This window comes from Bufo bufo, chromosome 9, assembly GCF_905171765.1.
Source record: "Bufo bufo chromosome 9, aBufBuf1.1, whole genome shotgun sequence".
NCBI classification, from domain to species: domain Eukaryota; kingdom Metazoa; phylum Chordata; class Amphibia; order Anura; family Bufonidae; genus Bufo; species Bufo bufo.
This window is the reverse complement of record NC_053397.1, coordinates 103908097-103920297: the sequence shown is the minus strand read 5'-3', so window position 1 is coordinate 103920297 and position 12201 is coordinate 103908097. Positions and strand designations below refer to the sequence as shown.

The following is a 12201-nucleotide window of genomic DNA, read 5'->3' as shown; positions in this document are numbered from 1 at the left end:
GTCTTCTGGAACTGCCACTGCTGTGCTATTGAATAATTGGGTAAATAATTTGGCTAATTGTATCCCTTTCGCCAGCTCATATCCTTTTAACTGACCTTCGGTGTTGCTAGCTAATATACCTGTGATAAGGTCCTGTACAGTATGGTTGTGACAGGGTAGGTCTTTTCCGTTCACAGCATCTACACCAATACACTGCACGTGGCTGTCTGTTTTTGAGTCATTGCAACCTGAGTGTATGTGTAGACTAAATGTCATACCTTTGGTTTGTACTTGGAGACAATAACAGTGTGTCCAGCTAGGAAAACATGTGACATTAGCCCACTGTCCCTCTTGCCAGGGGATAGAGCTATAATCTATCGAGGGTCCTGATCTGTTTATTATGAGCCATGGGGCATCTTCCCACCTTGCGACAGGTAAGGACACTTCCCTGTCCTTATCCTTTCTGGATTTAACTTGGTGTATGCTAGTGAGAAACATAGTAGTTAGACAGGTCAATCAGTTCAGAAAGTTCCAGGGGTATTGCAACATAAGGCATACTGGCCGAGCTCACGGGACTGTGGGTACAGATCCAACAATCTCTGAGTTTCAGTCTCTTCCAACCCCTGGACTAGAATTTGATGGTGCCGTGTCAGTGAATTGTCCCATTCATCACCCAGTGGCGTGAAAACTGCTGATATGCCTACAGTCAAAGTCATGATAAGTAGATGGACCCTGATGGCTTATTGTTCCAGGGTTGTCGGGACAGCCATTACTCTTTTTTACAATGTGAGGCGTGGATCCAGGTAGGCCTCCCTTCGAGTTTCACAGAGGTCGGGGTAGTCAGCAACACCTTGTAAGGCCCCTTGTATCGTGGTTTGAGGGTGTTTCTGATGTGTTTCTTGACCACCACCCACTCTCCAGGTTTAAGAGTGTGGATTCCCTCTAGGGAGTCAGGATCTGGAATGGAAGAGAAAACTTGTGCACGTATGTTAGACAATTGTTTACTCAGGGCAATCTTATTTTGCAACAGATTCATAATGTATTTGCAATTGCTGTGGGAAGTACTGCCCCATCCTAGGCACTGTCCAAAACAAAATTTCATATGGAGTCAGTTTGTGCGGAGGCCTAGGGGAGTGTCTAACTGAAATTAGGGCTATTGGCAGGCATTGTACCCAACTGAGCCCTGTCTCCCTAGTCATTTTCAGCATCTTGGACTTCAGTATCCCGTTCAGTCGTTTGACTTTGTCGCTGCTTTGGGGTCTGTAGGGTGTGTGATAGGCTAAGTGTGACCCTACCATCTTCCAGACTTCTTGGGTTAATCTAGCAGTAAATGCTGGGCCCTGATCACTTTCAATGACCTCAGGTACTCCGAACCTACAAATAGGTGTGGCTGTCTGATTTCGGACGGGGTAGGCTTCTGGCCACCCAGAGAACAAGTCTAACACTACTAGCACATATTGAAACCCTTGGCACATTGGCATCTGGATGTGGTCAATTTGACCGTTGTAACGGGTACTGGGCTTTGGGGAGACATTTAGTTGGTGTAGGCTCAGTTCTTCCCGGGTTGCACTGCGCACAGATGAGGCAAGACTGAGTATGCCTCCCCAGGACAGGGGTTATCCCTGGGGCCACCCATATTTTGTCTATTAGTTCTTTCATGATGGTCTTATATTGGTGGGTGGGCCCATGAGCTATTGAAGCGATCAGAGGATAGAGAGCTTTGGGCAGAGATGCTCTCTTTCCTTGGGTCCACAGTCCAGATTCTTTCTCTTCTTGGGCTGACTCTTTTAGCCAATCCAATTTTTCTTGTGGCGTGGCCTGCTTCTGTAACTGGACTAGCAGGTCACAGGAGACCTCTTTTGATTTCTGTGTTAGGTCTGTTGTGGACTCTGTTGCCATCAATACTTGTGAGGGCTGTTCTTCTTCCTCTTTCACTGCTACTTGCTTTGCTGCTTGATCAGCTAGGGCCTTTCCTCTGGCTTCAGAGGTGTCAGCTCGAGTGTGCCTGTAGATCAATAAAATCTTCTCCAATATACTCCCCCCTTGGAAGAGGGAGAAGAGCAGCAGGATTGAGGATGTGACATCTTTGAATAGTGACATTATCAGGTAGGAGCAGGCTACCTTGCAACCGTAGGTGACGTTGATTAGTCAGATGCCTAGGTTGTGTTTGTTGGAGAATGGCAGAAATGTCATGTGGTGCTAGGATAGTGAGGGGGTGGGCCTAGTACCATATCAGAAGTGGTGTCCAGCAGGGCACTGGCTGCATGTTCAGCTCTGGCACAGGAAGGAGCTGCCCTGGCTACTGGGTCCAGTCTCTTTGTATGGTAGGACTTTGGGGTCCTTCAGGGTCACAGTGACTGGTGGGACATTGAGGCATCCGAAATCCTGGGGTCCTCTGGCCCAGAGAGTATCGGGGATGAGGTGCAAAATGGTTTGCAGCGAATCCCCTTGCTCATATGAATCAGAGCAGAATATTATTGTCAGACATCCAGCAGCCGTGGGTGTCACATAATTTGAGCGAAAACCACAAAGACCAAGAAGCAAGACAGTTTCTTATCAGAAAGAGGATCTTAAACTAACACAGCATAAACTAACATTTCTGTGAAAAGAAAAAAGGTGGGGGTCAACTGATCCCCCGTAGCTGTCCTACAATGTGGTGGAATGATATGCTAATTTTGCTTTTGCCCATTTGTCTGTAAAGCGCTGCAAAATATAGTAGCACTATATAAGTGCATAAAATAAATTATCAGTGAGCAGTATTCACCGGTCTTATTCTCCACTATACTTTGCAAATCAGACCACGTACATCCATAGGTTTGGTGCACTTGAGACAATTTCCTGTAAAATGGCATTGGGTGGGTCTCAGGTCAGGCAGTAAATTCACTATGGTATTGTGGAGTGAAAGACACATATTTGGGCAGGCCCTGGGGACGTGTTAGTGCCAGGGCTTCCCTAAGGGTTTTGTAATTGCCCCTCTCTAGATCTTGCATATTTCTTTGCAATGCAGTAATCTGAGACTGTCTGTGTTTGGGTTCTGTGCATCAGTGTAACTACCCCCGTTCCATGGTGCCAATTGGGGAAGGGTGGGAGTCCTTGTGCCCGACACAGATTCTACCACCTCGTTTGATCGGGCCCTTCTGTTTGACCTCCCACCATTATGGGTGTGGGGGTCATGATCTAACGGGGAGTCATAAAAGTGCCATCCGGGTTTATCATCGGGTACAGCATCGAGATCACCGGGACACTAGGGGTGACATAGGAGTGACGGAAGGGGGGGTCCGGAGCGAATGATATTAAAGGTCCGTTCATAGGCGTTGGCTGGGGACAAGATGGCGCTGTAGCTGACACGGGAAGTGATGGGACGTGGCGGGGAGTAGTTACCAAGGTGTGGTTTTGTGGGTGGGGAGCCCCACAGGCAAGGCACATATCACGGGAGGAGGGATTCTGTTGACCACATGTTTTGTAGGTCCACCCACCTGCTTTCTTCCCGGCGCCATTATAAGGCAGTGGCAAGTCATGTATCAATGCAACACCAGGTTTACAGAAATATCTCTGTCTTTTCTCATCAAAATTTTGTCCCCGTCCCCCCCGTCTGTTCAAATTCTTTACTACAGTCCAACCACACACGGACCATGTCTGTCAATTTATCATCCTCTAACTTCTCTCTTTTCTCATTCAACAACCTCTGCCACTTAACAGGGCAGTGTGCCACCTTTTGTTATGTTATACAGGGTTAGCACTCAAACTCTTAACTCAAATTTCTTAAATCATCATGTTATCTTGAAACAAAAGCCATTGAAAAGCAATTGAAGGTGTTTGCTTCTCCGGTCCGCCACGTACTGTTCGGGTGAACAGTAGCCCTTCGGGACGCTTTCCTCATTTCCCATCTTCTGGATCCTTCACCTTGTTCTGGACAACACAGAAACCTGATATAACACGTTGAGCCTAATGTCCCACACACTCTGGGTAGACACTGGCCGGTCTCCTCCCTTCTGTCGTCTCTCGGTCACAACACCGGGGTGACCGATTGACACAGGCACTTTAGAAGACCTTTGGGTTTCTATCAGTCTGTGTTTCCGTTACAAAGGGTCGCACATTAAAAACAATAAACCACAATACATCAAGGAAGAACCCTTGAGTACTGTCCCATCGTCTCTCGCATCTACTGGAGCCGTCTAAAGGCCTCTGTATAAAGTAATCACTGGACGTGAAGACCTTTGAGTCCCGGTCAGCACACTCTGGGCTACCGCGGACCGCTCTCCCCCCTTCTGTGATCGTCCCCTTTATGGAGATTTGAGTCAGACGCTGGGCTGAACTCCGATACAGGCACATAGGAGAACTCCGTGTCTCAGTCAGTGATACTTGTCAACAGGGTCTTCACAACTTATAGGCACAACAAAGTACATCAAGACTTTAAAAAAACATATGGGGTTCTTACTTTCTTGCCCTCGAGGACGTCTCAGACTGCTGCCGCACCCCTCCCTCAGACGAACTCCAAGAGGCTACACCAGGGGACACTTTATAGGCAAGATGACTCAATTTTCCTACCTCGTATTACGGGAACAAAGGGTCCAATCCTCGAGCCCCACGCTGGGCTCCAAATTAGTTCTGGTTCTGGCGAAGCTGCCAGTTTGGTTGATGTACTGCTCCAGATTAATTGATGGTAAAGTATACGTATACTGAGAGATCAATACTGAGACAACACACAGCTGGGTTATAACAGGATCTCTGGTTTATTGCGGAACAGTAGACAGTATATAGGACGGAAAGGAGTGGGGGGTGTAAGGTGGCGTGTGTCTTTTCTATTGGCTATAAACTCTGTATTTTCTGGCACATCGATGACAAGAGGAAGTCCCCCCCCCTCCCCCTTGCTGGTGGGTGAAGCCGTTACTTCTTCTTTCTTTGAAGCTGCTTGCTTGAGCTGAATGGAAACCGTCTTGTGACACATGATAAAGCAAAGAGCAAGATTCTTGTTATAGGCATTGGCTGGGTACCTGGCCGCCATTTTAACTACAGTATAGTTCTCAACAAGCAAGTATCCATTTTGTATCAATAGTCCATAACACTGGTACCTACCAATATTTGGTGTTTACCCACCTAAGAAGTCAGGACAAATCCAAGTAGTATTTGACTCCAGTTCACAATATGAGGGAGTGTCTCTCAATGATATTCTTTTGACAGGACCGGACCGCAACACACTTCTCGGTGTCCTCATCAGATTCCGTAAAGAATCCATTGCTGTAGTTGCCGACATACAACAAATGTTCTATTGTTTCCTAGTTAAAGAAGAGCACAGAAACTTCTTAAGATTCTTTTGGTTCAAGGACTGGTGTCCCCTGATGAACCTTTCTTTAACCAAAAGGGGAAACGCGTCGGGACAAGTGACATAATATCAAGTTTTGTATGTGTAATGTATTCTGTTTATACAAGGACCCAGACATCCATATGGGTTAGTATACCAAGGGCGTTATAAGGACAGGTTGCCGAGGCACGTGGACAGAGTGCTCCTACCATCCAGGTGCATCTCTGGGCTGAGGATAGTTCGAGGGATACCTTAGGGACAGACACTGATATTCAGTCGTGTTGCCCCTTTCCTCCTCCATCAGCATCAGCCCTCTGCCTGGTCCTCAGTTGCTCTTTTTTTCGTGTTTTTTCGTGTTTGTCCATGTATAATTTTGGGTCCCCCCAATAGGGATCTTCATTTTTGATTACCTTAAATAAAAGTTAGATTTTAGGTAGTTGTTTTCAGTGATAGCGATTCAAGGACAATGACCCTACCCAAGACATCATAGAATATCGCATGAAGGTGCATGTTTTCGGCAACAGCCCATCTCCTGCAGTCGCTATTTATGGACTCAGACTTTCCGCCCAAGAAGGTGAAAAAGACTATGGGGAGGACGTTAAGAAGTTTGTTGAAAGAGACTTCTATGTAGTTGATGGCTTAAAGTCGCTTCCCTCAACAGAGGCTGCAATCAGTCTACTTAAAAGGACTCAAAGTATGCTTTCCTGTTCAAACCTCAGACTGCATAACATAGCTTCAAACAGCAAAGTTGTTATGGAAGCCTTTCCTACTCAAGATCATGCCAGTGATTTGAATGCTCTAGACTTGGCGACAGACCCGATACCCATGCAGCACAGCCTAGGGCTTAGCTGGGACCTCAAGTCTGACACCTTTACCTTTCAGGTCGACCAAGAACAAAAACCCTTCACACGACGTGGAGTCTTAACCACCATTAGCAGTCTGTATGATCCACTTGGATTTGCAGCCCCCGTAACCATCCAAGGTAAGACCCGGCTCAAAGAGTTAACCACAGATTCATGCGATTGGGATACGCCACTTCCCTCAGAGAAAGAGGCACTATGGATAACATGGACAGACTCTCTAAAAGCATTATCTAACTTGCGTATATATATAGGCCATATGCCTACTTGTCTCCTGCAGAGGTTCAGTCCAGACAGCTGTGCATATTTTGTAATGCTTCAGTAAAAGCAATCGTTGCAGTCACTTACCTTAAAACTATAGAAATTAAAGGTCAAGTCCAAATTTGCTTTGCTTAACTAAGGCCCCAGTTCCAGCTGAAGAAAAACAGCCCCAAAGCACGATGCTGCCACCACCATGCTTCACGGTGGGTATGGTGTTCTTTTGGTGATGTGCTGTCTTGTTTTTGCGACAAACATATCTATTGGAATTATGGCCAAAAAGTTCAACCTTGGTTTCATCAGACCAGAACACCTTTTCCCACATGCTTTTGGGAGACTTCAGGTGTGTTTTTGCAAAATGTAGCCTGGCTTGGATGTTTTTCTTCGTAAGAAAAGGCTTTCGTCTTGCCGCTCTACCCCGTAGCCCAGACATATGAAGAACACGGGAGATTGTTGTCACATGTACCACATAGCCAGTACTTGCCAGATATTCCTGCAGCTCCTTTAATGTTGCTGTAGGGCTCTTGGTAGCCTTCCATACCAGTTTTCTTCTCGTCTTTTCATCAATTTTGGAGGGACGCCCAGTTCCTGGTAATGTCACTGTTGTGCCATATTTTCTCCACTTGATGATGATGTCTGCACTGTGTTCCATGGTATAGCTAATGCCTTGGAAATTCTTTTGTACCCTTCTCCTGACTGATACCTTTTAACAATAAGATCCCTCTGATGCTTTGGAAGCTCTCTGTGGACCATGGCTTTTGCTGTGGAATGCGACTAAGAAAATTTCAGGATAAACCAACTAAAGCAGCTGAACTTTATTTGGGGTTAATCAGAGGCACTTTAAATGATGGCATGTGTATGTTGACTCCTATTTAACATGATTTTGAATGTTATTGCTTAATTTATTTGCTTCAAAGACCCTTTGGACCCGGGAGATAAGTGTTGAGGTTCAAATAGCCTAGGGCTAGTGGATTCCCGTTTCTGGTCGTTTAAAACATAACGTTTATTCCATTTTATTAAGACTAGTATAAATCGGGAAAAAGAAAATGACAAAGATTTAAAATTTGAGGTGCTGGTGAACTCTGCGGCTAGGAATATAGGTTGCTTCACCCATATATTATGCCTATCCGAATGTGACTATTCATTCAAGACAGTTATTTCAACAGATTTTTTTAGATCTCCATTTTCCAGCTATTTGTCCTACTAGCTGGGATCTTGAATCCGTATCTACTATATAAGTTACACTCGGGGAGGCAACGTGTCTGTTGGGATATTTTCTTTTTCCCTAACTTCGCTTTATTTATGCTCTGATATAGCACCCTGCAGCTTATGTGTTTTGCGCGAGGTGTCTGCAGTTACACCAAGCGCAGACACTAAGTTCCAACCACACCTAAACTAAAAACTGGATTGCAGCTCCCCAACATGTTTCGCCACAGATGTGGCGTCTTCAGGGGAAATGGAGATACTGTCAACATGAGCGCCATCTGAGCCGATGTTTTTAACTAACGTGGGTGGGTCTTTCCTCATCAGATGTCCAATCAATACACGGCGCTCATGTGGTAGTGATACAATCTAGCCAGTCACCACAGTCAATGCTGATTCTTCATACTTGTGTCACAGCCAGACAGCTGAGAAGCGCTCACAGGAGCTTCTCAGATCCTCCTCCTTGAATTTCTTTGTTTTGGTTTAGTTTCTCATCTCGTTAGTCTATCTCAGCTGTCATGCAGTTAGACTGATCGCTACCCTTTAAGTTCCTCCCCATAATGCAGTAGGGTGCGGCTGATACAACTTCCTGGAGTGTGTGTGCATGCTGTTCCCAGTTCCCAGTTCCCTGTTCTCAGTCGTCATTCGTCTGCAAGATAAGTGCTGTTTATGTATTTATGATTTTGTCTTTTCTGGATCCAGGTGACCCTGACTCCCTCCGTGTCAGTGTAGGGAGCCGGTGGTCGTGTCCCTTCACTATTGTAGGGTCTTCAGGTAATAGATAGCCGAGGAACGTGGATATGCGGCCATCCACCTTTGGGGTGTTCGCATAGGCTGAGCAGTGAGGGAGAGCGGCAGGTCTATTGCAGGGGTCTCCCTTTGTTCCTTAGTTGTGGATCCAGAGAGACATTGTTTATATGGTATTGTCTTGTTTCCTGTACACCATCCGTGACATTATCAGCCGCCAAAACCGTCTCAAGCATGGATCCGGTTTCACTTTTGGCTGAACGCTTTCAGGGTCTTTCTTTGGAGGTAGCTGATCTCCGTAAGACTTTTTCTCAGTTTCAAGTGACCGGTTCAGCTTGCGTTCATGGAGTTTGTGCTGAGCCTAAGATCTCGCTCCCGGATACGTTCTCCGGGGGTAGTGAGAATTTTGTGCGTTTTAGAGAGGCTTGCAAACTCCATTTTCGCCTTCTTCCCCATTCTTCTGGTGATGAAGAACGGAGGGTGGGGATCATTATATCGCTGCTCAGGGGTAACGCTCAGTCCTGGGCCTTTTCGCTGCCGGAGGGGGCACGGCCCCTTCGTTCAGTGGATGAATTCTTTTTAGCCCTGGGTCAGATATATGATGATCCGGATCGTATTGCTCTGGCTGAGTCTAGACTACGTCTGTTATGCCAGGGTAAACAATCCGCAGAGATATACTGTTCAGAATTTCGGAGATGGGCAGCAGATACGGGTTAGAATGATGCTGCACTCTGAAGTCAATTTTGCTATGGTCTTTCAGAGGGATTGAAAGATGCATTTGCCTTTCATGAAAGACCTACCTCCTTGGATTCTGCTATGTCTCAGGCTGTTCGTATTGACAGGCGTCTTAGAGAGAGGAGAGATCTCTCCTTCCTGTCATACTCAGTCCCGGGACAGTGCAGCGGTCTCATTTTGTGCACAGGGGTCTCAGTCGCTGTCAGCCCCTTCTGAGCAGGAGTCCATGCAGCTGGGGTTGATTGCCTCTGACAATAGAAGATTCAGCCCGCAGGGGAGGGTTTGTTTTTGTTGTGGAGGTATAAATCATCTGGCAAATGTTTGTCCCTCTAGGAGATTCAGGCAGTTTTCTGGGAGTAATAAAGAGACAAAAAGGAAAAAATCTTTTAAAAATGTTCCGTCTGTTACTATTGGCAGGGTTGAGGCGGAAATTGAAGGTTTTCCGTTTGCTTGTAGTTCCCGTTTTGTCCTGCCTGCTAGGGTGGCGCTAGAGAGCAAGAGCATTTTTTGTGAGATTTTTGTGGATAGTGGAGCAGCTGTCAACCTCATTGATAATCAATTTGCAATAACTCATGGTTTCCAGGTATGCACTTTGGGAAAGGATATTCCTGTTTTTGCTATTGATTCAGCTCCACTTTCTCAGAAATCATTAAAGGGCATAGTTCACAATATCCGTTTAATTGTGAGTGATGCTCATGTTGAGGATGTGTCATGTTTCGTCCTTAGCGGTTTGCCTCTAGTGTTGGGGCTACCCTGGCTCACTAAACATAACCCCACCATTGATTGGCAAGCGAGGCAAATAAATGGTTGGAGTAACTTTTGCAGAGAGAATTGCCTCATAACTAGTGTTGAGCGCGAATATTCGAATATCGAATTTTTTTCGCGAATATCGGCACTTCGCTAATTCGCGAATATTTCGAATATAGTGATATAAATTCGATATTTCGAATATTTGTTTTTTTGTTTTTTTTTATTGTTATATTTTTTTCTTTCCCACTTCCCTAAAGTAGTTCTTACCTGTCCTTTGGATTCCTGGCTTCCTTGCTGCTCCAGTCAGTGCCCGTTGCCGCTTCAGCCAACTTCCGTGCTCATGGAGCGTCCCCATCACCATGGGAATGTCTCCATATACTAGAATGTACTGTCGGATTTGAGAATTACGTGAAAAATCGCAATTCGATAATTTCAAGTTATAATAATCGAATTTCGATTTTAACTTAGCACTGCTATATTTAATTCTAGCCTAATATGGAATATAGCAGTGCTAAGTTAAAATCGAAATTCGATTATTATAACGAATTAATCTAATTGCGATTTCAACTTGGACCTGGTTTACTATGGTTGGCTTGGTAGAATTAGCGAATATGACGAATGTATTCGTCATATTCCACAAAACGAATATAACGAAGTATTCTGCATCTTCGTTTTAGCTACCTATTCATCAACTTCGCTAATTCTAGCAATCATATAGGAAAGTTTACTATAGAGACAGCTAAGTTTAATTCGCTATGCGATTATATGACTGCTTTTTAAAAAAAAAAAATAGAATAATTATAATACCTGATAATTATTATAATTATTCTATTTATAAAAAAAAAGCAAAGTAATATAATCGCATAGCGAATTAAACTTAGCTGTCTCTATAGTAAACTTTCCTATATGTTTGCCAGAATTAGCGAAGTTGATGAATAGGTAGCTAAAACGAAGATGCAGAATACTTCGCTATCTTCATTTTGTGGAATATGACGAATAAATTCGTTATATTCGTTTTGTGGAATGTGACGAATACATTCGTCATATTCGCTAATTCTACCAAGCCAACCATAGTAAACCAGGTCCAAGTTGAAATCGCAATTCGATTAATTCAAGTTATAATAATCGAATTTCGATTTTAACTTAGCACTGCTATATTCCATATTAGGCTAGAATTAAATATAGCAGTGCTAAGTTAAAATCGAAATTCGATTATTATAACTTGAAATAATCGAATTGCGATTTTTCACGTAATTCTCAAATCCGACAGTATATTCTAGTATATGGAGACGTTCCCATGGTGATGGGGATGCTCCATGAGCACGGAAGTCGGCAGAAGCGGCAACGGGCACTGACTGGAGCAGCCAGGAAGCCAGGAATCCAAAGGACAGGTAAGAACTACTTTAGGGAAGTGGGAAAGAAAAAAATATAACAATAAAAAAAAAAAAAAATTCAAGTTATAATAATCGAATTTCGATTTTAACTTAGCACTGCTATATTCCATATTAGGCTAGAATTAACGAATATGGAATATAGCAGTGCTAAGTTAAAATCGAAATTTGATTATTATAACTTGAATTAATCGCATTGCTATTTCAGTAGGAGAGTAGCCTTTAAGTTAAAATCGCAATACGCGATTATTTAAATCGCATATTAATCGCGATAACAAGAATAATGACGAATATTCGATTTCGACGAATATAAAACGAATATTCTATCGAATATTCGTGAATTTCGTCGAAATCGAATATGGCACCTGCCGCTCATCACTACTCATAACATCTGTTTCTGAGGTTTCTACTAAGACTGTACCACCTTTCCTCTCTGAATTTTTGGATGTCTTCTCTGAGAGTGGAGTTCAGGGTTTGCCTCCGCACAGGGAGTATGATTGCCCTATTAATCTCATCCCAGGCGCCAAGCTGCCTAAATCTCGTTTATACAATCTTTCCCAACCTGAGAGGGTCGCTATGCGGGCTTATATCTCTGAGAGTCTGAGAAAAGGACACATACGACCCTCGAAGTCACCTGTTGCCGCTGGTTTTTTCTTTGTTAAGAAAAAAGATGGTTCTTTAAGACCTTGTCTGGATTTCAGGGAGCTGAACAGTATCACTATTCGTGATCCTTATCCGCTTCCTCTGATCCCGGACCTGTTTAACCAGGTTGTTGGGGCTAAAGTCTTTTCCAAATTAGACCTAAGAGGGGCATACAACCTGGTTAGGGTCAGAGAAGGAGACGAATGGAAGACGGCTTTCAATACCCCTGAGGGCCATTTTGAGAATTTGGTTATGCCTTTTGGTTTGATGAATGCCCCAGCCGTTTTTCAGCATTTCGTCAACAGCATTTTTTATCATTTAATGGGAAAATTAG

General features: G+C 44.2%; 1 long non-coding RNA gene across 1 annotated transcript; it reads right to left on the bottom strand.

The window, feature by feature from the left end:
- Positions 1-442: 442 nt before the first annotated feature.
- On the bottom strand, positions 443-12001 carry LOC120978790. The gene is made up of 3 exons (XR_005774191.1): positions 11991-12001; positions 3937-3941; positions 443-545 (listed from the first exon to the last, which is right to left on the bottom strand). It is a non-coding gene; the product is annotated as an uncharacterized LOC120978790 (long non-coding RNA).
- Between the last annotated feature and the right edge of the window lie 200 nt (positions 12002-12201).